Raw genomic sequence first — 11,433 nt, 5'->3', positions numbered from 1 at the left:
TTGAGATCAGAGACTCCAAGGTGCTAGTGAGACCATAGAGTGATAAACACTTGGGTTGGGAAAAAGTTTTCCATTCTTAAGCTTTATAAAATCCTTCGGAAGTGAGGATTAGTGTATTTCGGTATTAGAGTTAGACCAATCCATAAGGTTAACTAAGGTAGTCTTATTCTTTAAGTCCAGTTCTTTAAAACTCTTTAAGTTTTCTTTAGTTTCTTTTATTCAGATCTTAACTTTTTCTATTGGTTCTTGATTAGGTTCTTGAAACTTAAGGTCTTTCTCGGTAAGTTTCTTTTTGAAGGTTTAGTTTCCACAATTATTCTTTACTCTTTAGAAATACTCACCATTTTTATTGTTTGTTTTAGGAGTGTTCCAACTCCCGCATTTGTTCTCAAATATCCCAGTTTTGGTAAGGAAAATAGAATAGAATTTTATATGTTTATATGATATGTTATGCTATCTTATGTTGTCTTATCATATGTTATCTTATGTTACATTATGTATAATATATTTATTGTCCTTGGGCATATGTCTTATCTAGCTAGCAAGCCCCAATAATTTATGGGCATATAACTTGCTTCGCTAGCAAGCCCCACAAATCTATTGGGCATTTGACGGTCCTAGTTAACAAGCCTCAAGTAGTGTAATGGCCATTGTAGTAGTATATGACATATGTTATAGTATATGTTTGTGATATAGTTTATGCATATGTTTTATGATATTAGTAGATTTTCCTTGCTGGGCATTAGGCTCATTCCTTTTTCTTTTAGTGTGATGCAGTAAACTAGATACAGCGGTGGAAGGATTCTTGGCAGCTTTGGGTTGTGTATTGAGGAAGAATGGATTTGGTGGACTGCGTGAACGATTCGAGGACGACGTTATTTTCAGTCTTTTTAATTATTTTTTTATGTATTTTCCGCACTTAGTTTGTAAACAATTTCATTTAAGTTTAAAGTTATGTTTTATTTTAAAACAATGGGATCTCATACCGTTCTTTTATGTATTTCAACATTTACTTTATAGTTTTTAATAAAGTTATGAATGTTTCGTATGTATGTTTTCTTAAGAATAGTGTTTATGTATAAGTAGTTTTAATGGTCCAAGGTCTTAGAATAGTTGGCTCATTACATTAACACTGCACCAACACATCTTATTGAACTAATGAATATAAAAATATTTATATAGGTGTCCCAATTATATTTTTTGCCTGATTTCAAATAGCTTATAATAAGAGACACAATCCTAATTAGGTTTCATTATTTTTTCTTAGCAGCACAAAACAACAAGAAGAAGAAAAGGAGAAGGTTGTACGGCGGCAGGGGGGTTGGGGTCAGGCTGTACGGTGACAGGGAACTACGCTCGACAGCAACGGCTGGTGGCTCGGCGGCAGGGGGCTCAGGGCTAGGCTCGACGGCAATGACTTTCGCCTTCTTTCTCTGGTTCACCATCTATTTCATCCTCTTTCTCTGGTTCACCATCTCTCTCATCCTCTTTCTCTGATTCACCATCTCTCTTTCCCTCTTTCTCTGGTTCATAAGCTCCTCTCAGTCGCATTTCTCAGTTTTGAGCGGCCGCCTACATCTCGAGAGATTTGAGCCACCACCTCCATTTTCAGTCGCCTTTATCCATGGCTGTTCTCATTGCACCTTTGTATTCAAATCTATGAGGTATGTCTCTTCAATCAATTTCATATATATATATATATATTTGTGTGTGATGATTGGATTTTATTTTAATAATTTTTAGATTTTATTATCGTTTATTTGATTGGTTTTGAATATGCAAATATGATATTTTTGGTTAAGTTTGAATATGTTAATCTAAATTTTGGTTTATTGGCTTTCAGATTTTTGGTCTCGGTGGCTTGGTGACTTTGTGATTTTTAAGATTGGTGGGCTGGTGGCTTTGAGGTTTGTAGATTGGTTGCTTGGTTTTCAAACCTGATTATCCATTATTTTGATTAATTTTGGTTAAAGTTGAATATGTAAATCTGATTTTTGGCTTGTGGCTTTCAGATTTTTGGATTTGTTTGCTTGGTGTGACTTTGAGATTTTCATATTAGTTGGCTAGTTGTTTGAGGTGGTTTTGTGTTGTTTTATTGACGATTCATTTTTCTAAGGCAATTTTGTGTTGTTTTCTTTATGCATTGGGTATACCTCATTTAGGGATTCAACTATGGGGTTATTTCATTTGTATATGTTTTTTATATGGTGTCTTAATTATTTTTATAATATGAAGTATTGATGATTCAATGCACTGATTTTTGTGCTAGTTTTGCTCTGTAAGTGTTTTAGTTATTTTTTGTATGGTGTCTTGATTTAGTTTATAATATGATTGATTGATGATTCAATTCTTTGTTTTTTTTTTTTTTGTGCTATTTTTGCTTTGTAATTGCTCAAGTTATTTTTACTTTGTTGCTATATTCAGATATGGAGTTTTTTGTAATGACTCAACTATTCTAAGACCTTGGACCATTAGAACTACTAAATATAGCTATTACTTTGAAGAACATATACATAAGAAATAATGACAACTTGATTAAAACTTCAACATAATATTGTGGAAATTACAAAATAAAATAGAATTTTGGTGTGGGTACCCATTGTTTAAAGCATAAAACATAATTTTAAAACTAAATAAAATTGTTTACAAAACTAAATGCGGAAAATACATAGAAACATAATTTAAAAAAAAAACTAAAGATAATGTCATCCTCGATCGACTCATAGCCCATTCATTTCATTCGTCCTCGATACACAAGTCAAGCCACCAAGAATCCTTTCGCCTCCGTGTCTAGTTTCCTACATCACACTAAAAGAAAAGGGACTGAGCCTAATGCCCATCAAAGAAAATCTACTAACACATATAACATAAAACTTAAACATACGACTATAAAAACATATACTATAAAACATATATCATAATTCTAACCCATGTACATGGTAAACATTGGGTTTTACTAGCTAGGAAACTATAAGCCTCAAAATACATTGACGTTTGCTAGCTAAGCAACTATAAGCCCCGAGAAACATAAAAGTAATAGGGTTTGCTATTGAAGCAACTATAAGCCCCAAAAACATATATATATCATAACATATAATAACATATCATAATATAACATATTATAGCATAATCATAACATATAAGCATATAATAACTATCCTATTTTCCTTACCGAAACCGGGATATTTGAGAACAAATGCGGGACTTGGAATACTCCTAAAACCAACAATAAGAATGGCGAGTATTCCAAAAGAGTAAAGAATAAATGTGGAAATTAAACCTTCAAAAGAAACTTACCAAGAAAGATCTTTAAGTTTCAAGAACCTAATCAAAAACCAATATCAAAAGTTAGGATATGAATAAAAGGAACTAAAGAAAACTAAAGAGTTTTAAAGAACTGGACTTAAAGAATAAGAGTACCTTAGTTGATCTCAGGGATTGGTCTAACTTCAATACCGACATACACTAATCCTCACTTCCCAAGTATTTTATAAAGCTTAATAATGGCAAAACTTTTTCCCAACCCAAGTGTTTATCACTCTATGGTAGCACTAGCACCTTGGAGTCTCTGATCACAGCTTGAAGAGTGAGAGGAAGGGCAGGGTACTAGGTCCTATTTATAGAGGTAAGGAGTGAAACTAACCCATTTTCATTTGAAAAAAAATAATGAATATAATTGAAAAATATTTGAATATTCATCAATCAGAGGCTTAAGACTTGGTCAAATCGTTCAGAGGTAGGTCTAAGTAGTTAAGGCTTAATTTTAAAATTAAAAACAAAAATTAAAAAAAAATATTGCTAAGCGCGATATATCGGCTCTGCCCTAATCCCGAGCCTCTGTTCGTACGTTCGTGCATCGCCAACATGTTTTCCGTATCCTTTGTCAGGCGATATATCGGCTCCTAGCTGGGATATATCGGCATACGTGAATATTTTAAACACGTAATTGCACTTTTTCAGCATAATTTAAGTTGGATAACTGCTTTGACTGAGTCAAAATACAAACCTAACAGTTTCTTCTAGGTGCTAAGGCTTCTATTTCTTTATTTTATCATTAAAATACTTAATTCCTTAATAATCATGCACATGACAAGTGTCATGTTCTTATTGTCTCTATCTAAACCTTAGGTTATGATAAATAATATATCTAGGACCAGCAATATTAATCAAACCTTATGTTATAATTAATATTCTTAAACTATAGGTTAAACTTATAAAATCCATAATTGTTGCTATGAGTTTCCAACTAAGTCCCAGTTTGAACCAAAATCTACGAAATCTAAAATACCACAACTACTACTAACTAGCTAACTAAGTAAACATTCTGGGACTCTACCTTTTTTTATGTACTTTGTTCTCGATATTGATATTCAGATCTAGGATGTAGATTAATTTGATAAGTTTATTGTATTAGTTAATCTGATTCTTTGTTCCTGTACTCAGATTTAGATGTTTGGTTGGTTGGGTACTTTATTTCTGACATTTGTTTTCATATTTAGATATTTGGTTGCTTAAGGACTTTGTTTAAGATATTGGTATGTTTATTCAAATTAAAGATACAACTTTTAATTCATGTTTAAGATTCTATATTAATTATAAGGTATAGAAGTTTTGGTTTATTATAGGTGATGAAATTGACTAAGGATGACTTTTTTTAATAGTTGAGCATTGAATCTATTTATTTCTTTATTTCTCTATTCCAAAGTTTTGCATTAATCTCAAGTGTTTTTATAAAGCATAAATGATATTTGCAAGGTGGGTTTTTAAGCATGAGATATTTATGTGTTTTATTCTATTTTTAAATCCAATTGGAGTGTGTTTCTAACATACTTGTAAATATTTTTATTTTTAGCATGCTCTGATTTCTAGTTTGTATTTATGTCATGATTATACCTTATACAGGTTTTATCAATGCGATGTGTTGCACTATCCTGAGCATTATGGTATAAATTCCTATGCTGAGCCCGTTGCACTATCCCGAGCGCTATGGTATAAATTCTTATCTCAAATTTTAATTATTTGAGTTTTGAAATTATTTGCGAGTTAGGAAACTAAAATGTAATTGTGTATGTTCATAGTATATTAAGAGTTAATTAGTAAAATGAGTTGCACTGTGATTTTATTTTATTGGACTACTCTGGGACTGTCATATGCCTTGTTTGCAGGTTTTTAAAATTTGGGGATGTCCGATTTACAGCCGTTGTGCTACTCGTTTTTCTAGACATTTACGGACTCTTGTCTAGTTAATTTTTATAAAAATCCCTCGTTGTTTTATAATCGATTAGTGTATAGATTGTATATATATATATATTAATACTTAGTCTTCCATCTAAATATTATTAATCTAAGGTCTCGTATTTTATAAGTTCAATTAATGTTGTGCACAGATAAATTATTATCAAAGCCCAATCAGTACATGATTTCAGTATCCATATAATAAAAAAATTCATATGGCTGATTTATCTATCTTTGAAATGGCTTTCTTATGTTTATGCACTTTATCTATGTCTGAAATGACTTTCTTGTTTTATGCACTTTATATATAATACATCAACTATCAATGAGAATGAACTGATAGGTTGATTTACTTTGCAATTCTATTGCATGCTCTTCCTAATGGACTTAGCATATTTAATTGTATACTAAATTATATATCATATGCAAAAAAAAAAATTGCAAGCTAAATTATGATTTTCTATTTTATGTAGACTTTCAAATGTGAATTAGATTCATAAATTTGGATTAGGCTTATTCACAACTCGTTGTGTTACTTTAACAACTTTGTCTGGTATGCTCGTTGTGTTACTTTAACAAATGCCATCTGGTATGCTTGTGTTACATATTAATGATATATTATATATATGTTCTTGGTGCTCTTATTTATAACTATATTATCTTTTCTTTTCTTGCTAAGTACTATGACCTTAGAATATGATGCATATTACCTACACAGTGCATGTCTTTATATGTGTGTATATATGTATATTAATTTCTCGTTGTTTATTTTATATTTGCTAATGTGCTATGAATGATTGGTAATTTGGTTTGTTAATGTCTATTTGATTTGATAAACTAACTAGCTTGAGCACTTTTAAATTGAGACTAACAGGTATGTATTCCTTAGTTTAAAGAACTAAGACTATAAACTTAAACCATGACGCTGTCCAGTTTGATAAGAAAAATACAACTTTTATATAAATCATTTTTGTGACTAAAAACCACAATCATCCTTTTTATTTCTTCTACAACCTCAAGTTCTCTATTTATTTTAGTTTTGGTTTGACTTTAATGGTGTTTATTCTCTATTGTAGGCTAAAACTGTACTTGGATATTTAAGAGAACCAAGACAATTATATAAGAGAACCAAGGCAACAATAAATTCTTCTTCAAGTTGTTGGGTACTATTTTCTTTCTTGTTTGTCATAATTATGTACAGTGAGGATTTGATGTATAATTTACATTGAGAATAAGGAATTTTTATTGAGAATTATAATGAATTTTTATTGAAAATATTTAGTCTCATGGGGATTTGATATATTATTTAAATTTCAATTGTATGAATAAATGTTGTATGTATATGAATTTTTATTATGATAAATATAACTTTTTTTACAAGTTATGGTAATAATAATAAATTATGTGAGTAATTTTTTTATTTAAATTTATATCAAACTTCAATTGTTAAAAATATAATTAAAAGTTTTAAAAAATATATATCGAAAAATTATTATTTATATATAAAAATTTAATGTTTCGGCGACACCTATTAACTATCGGTGTTGCCAGCAACGGTGATGTAATGACCCAACTACTCTAGACTTTTGACCATTAACGAAAACTATACATAGACCATAATCTTTAATTGAACTTACAAGTGAAAAAGATCATACTTTATTAAATACTTGTAAAAACCAATGTTTAATCTTACATAAACTCAAAGCAGGATATGGGATCCCATTGTTTTAAAAAGAAAACATATCTTAATTGAAATGAAAAGAGATTACATAAATAGGTGTGGAAAAATACACATAAACCATAAATAAAAGACTACATCCTCGAAACCGAACTCTCCACTCCTTGAATCCATTCATCACCGATACACATTCCCCAAGCATCCACGAACCTTTCCCGCTACTATAGCTATTTTCCTGCACATATAAACAAAAAGGAATGAGCCTAATGCCCAGCAAGGAAAATCTACCACATAGTTCATATACATAAATTTCATAAGAAACATAAAAAAAAACATAACATAACACTTATATCATACACATACTATAATAGCCATTTTTACTTGGGGTCCCATAGACTAAACAAGTCATATGCCCATTAGATTAGTGGGGTCCTACTAGCTAAGCAGGTCATATGCCCATAATCTATTTGGGGCTTGTTAGTCATATGGGTCATATGCCCAAGTCTACATACATACATACATAACACATTTCATAACATAAAAACATAAGATAACATAAGCATATAACATATAGATTCTATCCTATTTTCCTTACCAAAATTACCGGGATAAGAGGACAGAGTTGGGACTTTGGAACACTCCTAAGAACCATTTGAAAAAGAGTGAGTATAGTGAAGAAGAGAAATGAAAGGAATGGAAGGACTAAACCATTGAGAAAAATACTTACCAAAAACTTATGTGTAAGTTCTTAGATTTCCTAACCAAAATAAAGATTAAGGTTAGAGGGCTAAGTAGAAGACTATGAGAACTTAAAATAAAATAATACCAATGAACTAAGGTGTGGAAATACCTTGAAGACTTGTAGACCAATCTAAACCGAAATACTATAAAACCTTACTTCCCCAAGTGTTTGATAAGCTTGTGATGATCAAGCTTATGATTCCCAACCCAAGTGTTTACACTCTCACACTCACCTAGCAACTTGCAGCCTCTGAACTTAGAGCAAAAGATGAATAATGGTTGGGTACTAGGTCCTATTTATAGAGTTTAGGAATGAAAGGATCTTAATTTAACTTGAATAAAAATAATGGCTTTTTAGGTGAAAATAATTTGAATTATCGTTCAGCAGAGGCTGAAGACTCGTTCAAAAAGGTGCTGGACTTATCAAGAGGTTAAAGGGTTGAATGGAAAATGATTTCAAAAACATTCAAAATATGCTGAAGGAGGCGATATATCGCCCCCTATAGGCGATATATCCCCTGGACCAATATGCTCGAGGCAAACGTGCATCGTTTCGTGTTTTCCGTATCTACGTGGTGCGATATATCGCCCCCTATAGCTACGATATATCGGCATACACTGATTATTTAAACACGAAATTACACATTTTTAGCTTAATTCAAATTGAGTAAACAGCCTTGACTAAGCCCTCAAACGTATTCAAAACTGCTGACTGACCTTAGAGCATTCAAATTTTACCCTTATTAAATTTAATCCTCAAAATACTTAATCCTTAATCACCCATACATAACATGTGCTTAAAATCCTATTGGTTCTTATCTAAACCTTATAGTATAATAAACATTATCCTCAATATCAGCCATATTAATCAAACCTTAGGTTAACATTAATATTCTAAAACTATAGGTTAAACTTAGAAAATCTACAAGTACTACTACGAGTGTCCAAATAAATCCTGGTCTGAACCAAAAATCCACAGTCATAAAGATAATACTATAATACTACTATCTAACTAGCTAAGTAAAGTTCTTGGACTCTACAGGTGACACCTATTAATTGTCGGCGTTGCCATCAACGGAGACACGTGTTAACTGTCGGCGTTGCCAGCAACAGCGACACCTATTAACTATCAGCGTAGCCAGCAACGGTGACACTTATTAACTGTCGGCGTAGCTACCCCTACGTCGGCATAGGCAAATGCGACAATTAGTCAACTGTCTTCATTGCTCAATAGCGACAGTTAAAAACTGTCTGGAAAGCCCGTTTTTGTAGTAATGAAAGCTTATTCTAAAATTCACGTACTATCAAACTTATATAAAGATATTTAATCTAATTAAATAATCTTTATTTTATTAAAAATATAATTCAAATAAAAATTGATCTAATATTTACATTTAATTATTTATTTAAATCATATTTAAAAAGAATAATTAAATAGATAATTAAACAAAATTATTTGAAATTCAAAATTCAAATCCTAGGGATAAAAATCCTTGAGTTAGGTGTCGCACACTGTGCTGCACAATGTGTGTCGCCTAACCTAATCAGTGTTTCCCTAATTTTTTCATTTGTTTGTTTAATCAATCTTTAAGACAATATATTTATCCCAACATAAATATCAGTTAATTCAAATTTAACTTTATCTTAAAATATTAGTTTTAAATTAAATAAATAAATATCTTATTTTAAATAAGATATTTATTATTGTCTCTCTTCATATTAATCCATATAAGATTAATATTAATTTTAGCCTATAGTTTTTTCAAAATAAAAACTGTATAGTTAAATAATTAATTAATTCACAATTAATAAATTAACCATAATTATAACACAATTATTTACTTGCCCTGGAAAATTAATTCATTTGCAATTTAGTCTTTCTCTTTACAAATCATTCTTTTGAGATCCTTACCCTTGGCAGTGTATGACAGAGGTTATCTAGGGACCATAGGCCTATAATGTAACGACCCGGATTTTCAAGACTCGATAATGCGGAAATATAAATGTTTTCATTTAACAAAATGTCTCAAAAACCCATAGAAAAAAAAAAAATTAAAAAGTCGTATGGCCATACTTAACATTTAGTTACAAACATGTTTTATAAAGATTAGAGTGAGCCTAGTTTAGGAAAATTACACAATATTTCCAAAAATAAAAAGGCTTCCCAAAAGGTCGGTCCACATGTACATTTGCAAGGAAGACTCCAGCGCTCACTGCTCTGCCTTGCCCTTGTTCTTACCTACAACATGAAACAACTAGGTAAGCGAAAACGCTTAGTAAGATCAACTTCCAAACAAAGCAGATAGAGAAATAGGGATCCGGACCCATCCGGACCCTACACAATCAATTTCAAGAACGCTAAAGCGTCCTGGAAAACTTATGGTCATGCCTGATAACCAAGGATAAATTAATTCATATCTAGATAAAAATCCTGCACTCAGAAAATCCCAGAACAAGCAGATATATTATATCGCAACTAATTCTTACCAACAATTATATCCCTTCACTCAGAAAATCCCAGAGCAAGCAGATATATTATATCACAACTAAATCTTACCAACAATTATATCCCTGCACTCAGAAAATCCCAGAGCAAGCAGATATATTATATCACAATATAATTCGAGACCAACGCTCGACAATTTCCAACAATTCAGGTGTAACGCGCCCTCCAACATAATTGCTAATCTGTAAAAGAGAACCGAGTCTCCACACTAAGATCTAGCCAATAATTATTCTCATCAAGGGTAACTATCGTGTTACCTAGGGCATCGCTACTTATCCAAGAGTGTAATCCAATTTACACGGTTTTACGGAGACTTCTATGTTAATCAGTGGTGCTGGTGAGCAGCTGCCCCTAGGGTGTTCAACCTCACTCAATCTTGGCAACCCCTAGTATCTCTAGGCACTCTCACGGAATGGCCAATATTCACGGCTGCTATCCGGGAATAACTTATCAGAGCACTTGCTCGGATTCTAACCGTCCAATGATTAAGTAAGCATGAGGGCCCCTAGGTCCCATTTATCTTGGCGCCCCTAGGTTTAACCAGCTTATCCTCATCTCATGGCCACTCGTCGCGGTAATGAACCGGACATAAATAAAATCAAGCAGTGTGACGGGGATCAACCGTCTAGGATATGACGGACTTCTACCGTTCATATTTTCTAAATCAGCACTCACTAGACTAACGTCTCTAAGCAACTTTCTATGACAGCCTATATATATGCATGTATCCCTATACTAACATACAAGGCAATAATCATTTCATGTTGCAGCCATACAATATAAGTTGACTTACTTGGAGTCCTTAGCGCTCAGCAAGTTTTCACCCTCCAACGTTCAGTCCAGTTACGCTTAGCCAATACTGTAGTTATCCATACAGTATACTCGGATTAATTATGGCACTCATAATTCATTATTATTATTTTGGGCAGTTTGGTCATTTTAATAAAAGTCATTTGTAAGGATTTACAATCCTTATTTGGTTTTAAACCTATTAAGGAAAGTTATACAAAATATTCGAGACTAAACCCTAAGTCTCGGGGAGACCTATCCTAAGGTCTCGATACCTAGGCTCGGGTATCACAATGGTATTTCCCCACAACCCGCTAAAAATCTTACTCTTTCAAGGTATCGCTATTAACCCGCACTTTCGACTAGTCGGTTAAAATATGTAAGATTTTAGCCGGTATTATATCCAGAAAATACAAATAAATTCCTTAATTATTTTTAAAGAAAATAAACTCTTTAAATTTTCCTTTTATTTTTCTTAAGGTTT

The 11,433-nt window shown here is 32.0% G+C and overlaps 1 long non-coding RNA gene across 1 annotated transcript; it reads left to right on the top strand.

Annotated features, from left to right (window-relative positions):
• The first annotated feature begins 1,836 nt into the window (after positions 1-1,836).
• Positions 1,837-6,464, top strand: LOC133789849 (uncharacterized). The gene is made up of 3 exons (XR_009873735.1): positions 1,837-1,907; positions 4,903-4,989; positions 6,312-6,464. It is a non-coding gene; the product is annotated as an uncharacterized LOC133789849 (long non-coding RNA).
• Positions 6,465-11,433: the final 4,969 nt, after the last annotated feature.

This window comes from Humulus lupulus, chromosome 7, assembly GCF_963169125.1.
Source record: "Humulus lupulus chromosome 7, drHumLupu1.1, whole genome shotgun sequence".
NCBI lineage: Eukaryota > Viridiplantae > Streptophyta > Magnoliopsida > Rosales > Cannabaceae > Humulus > Humulus lupulus.
Note: the sequence above shows the minus strand (reverse complement) of the source record. Positions and strands in the feature narration are given on the sequence as shown.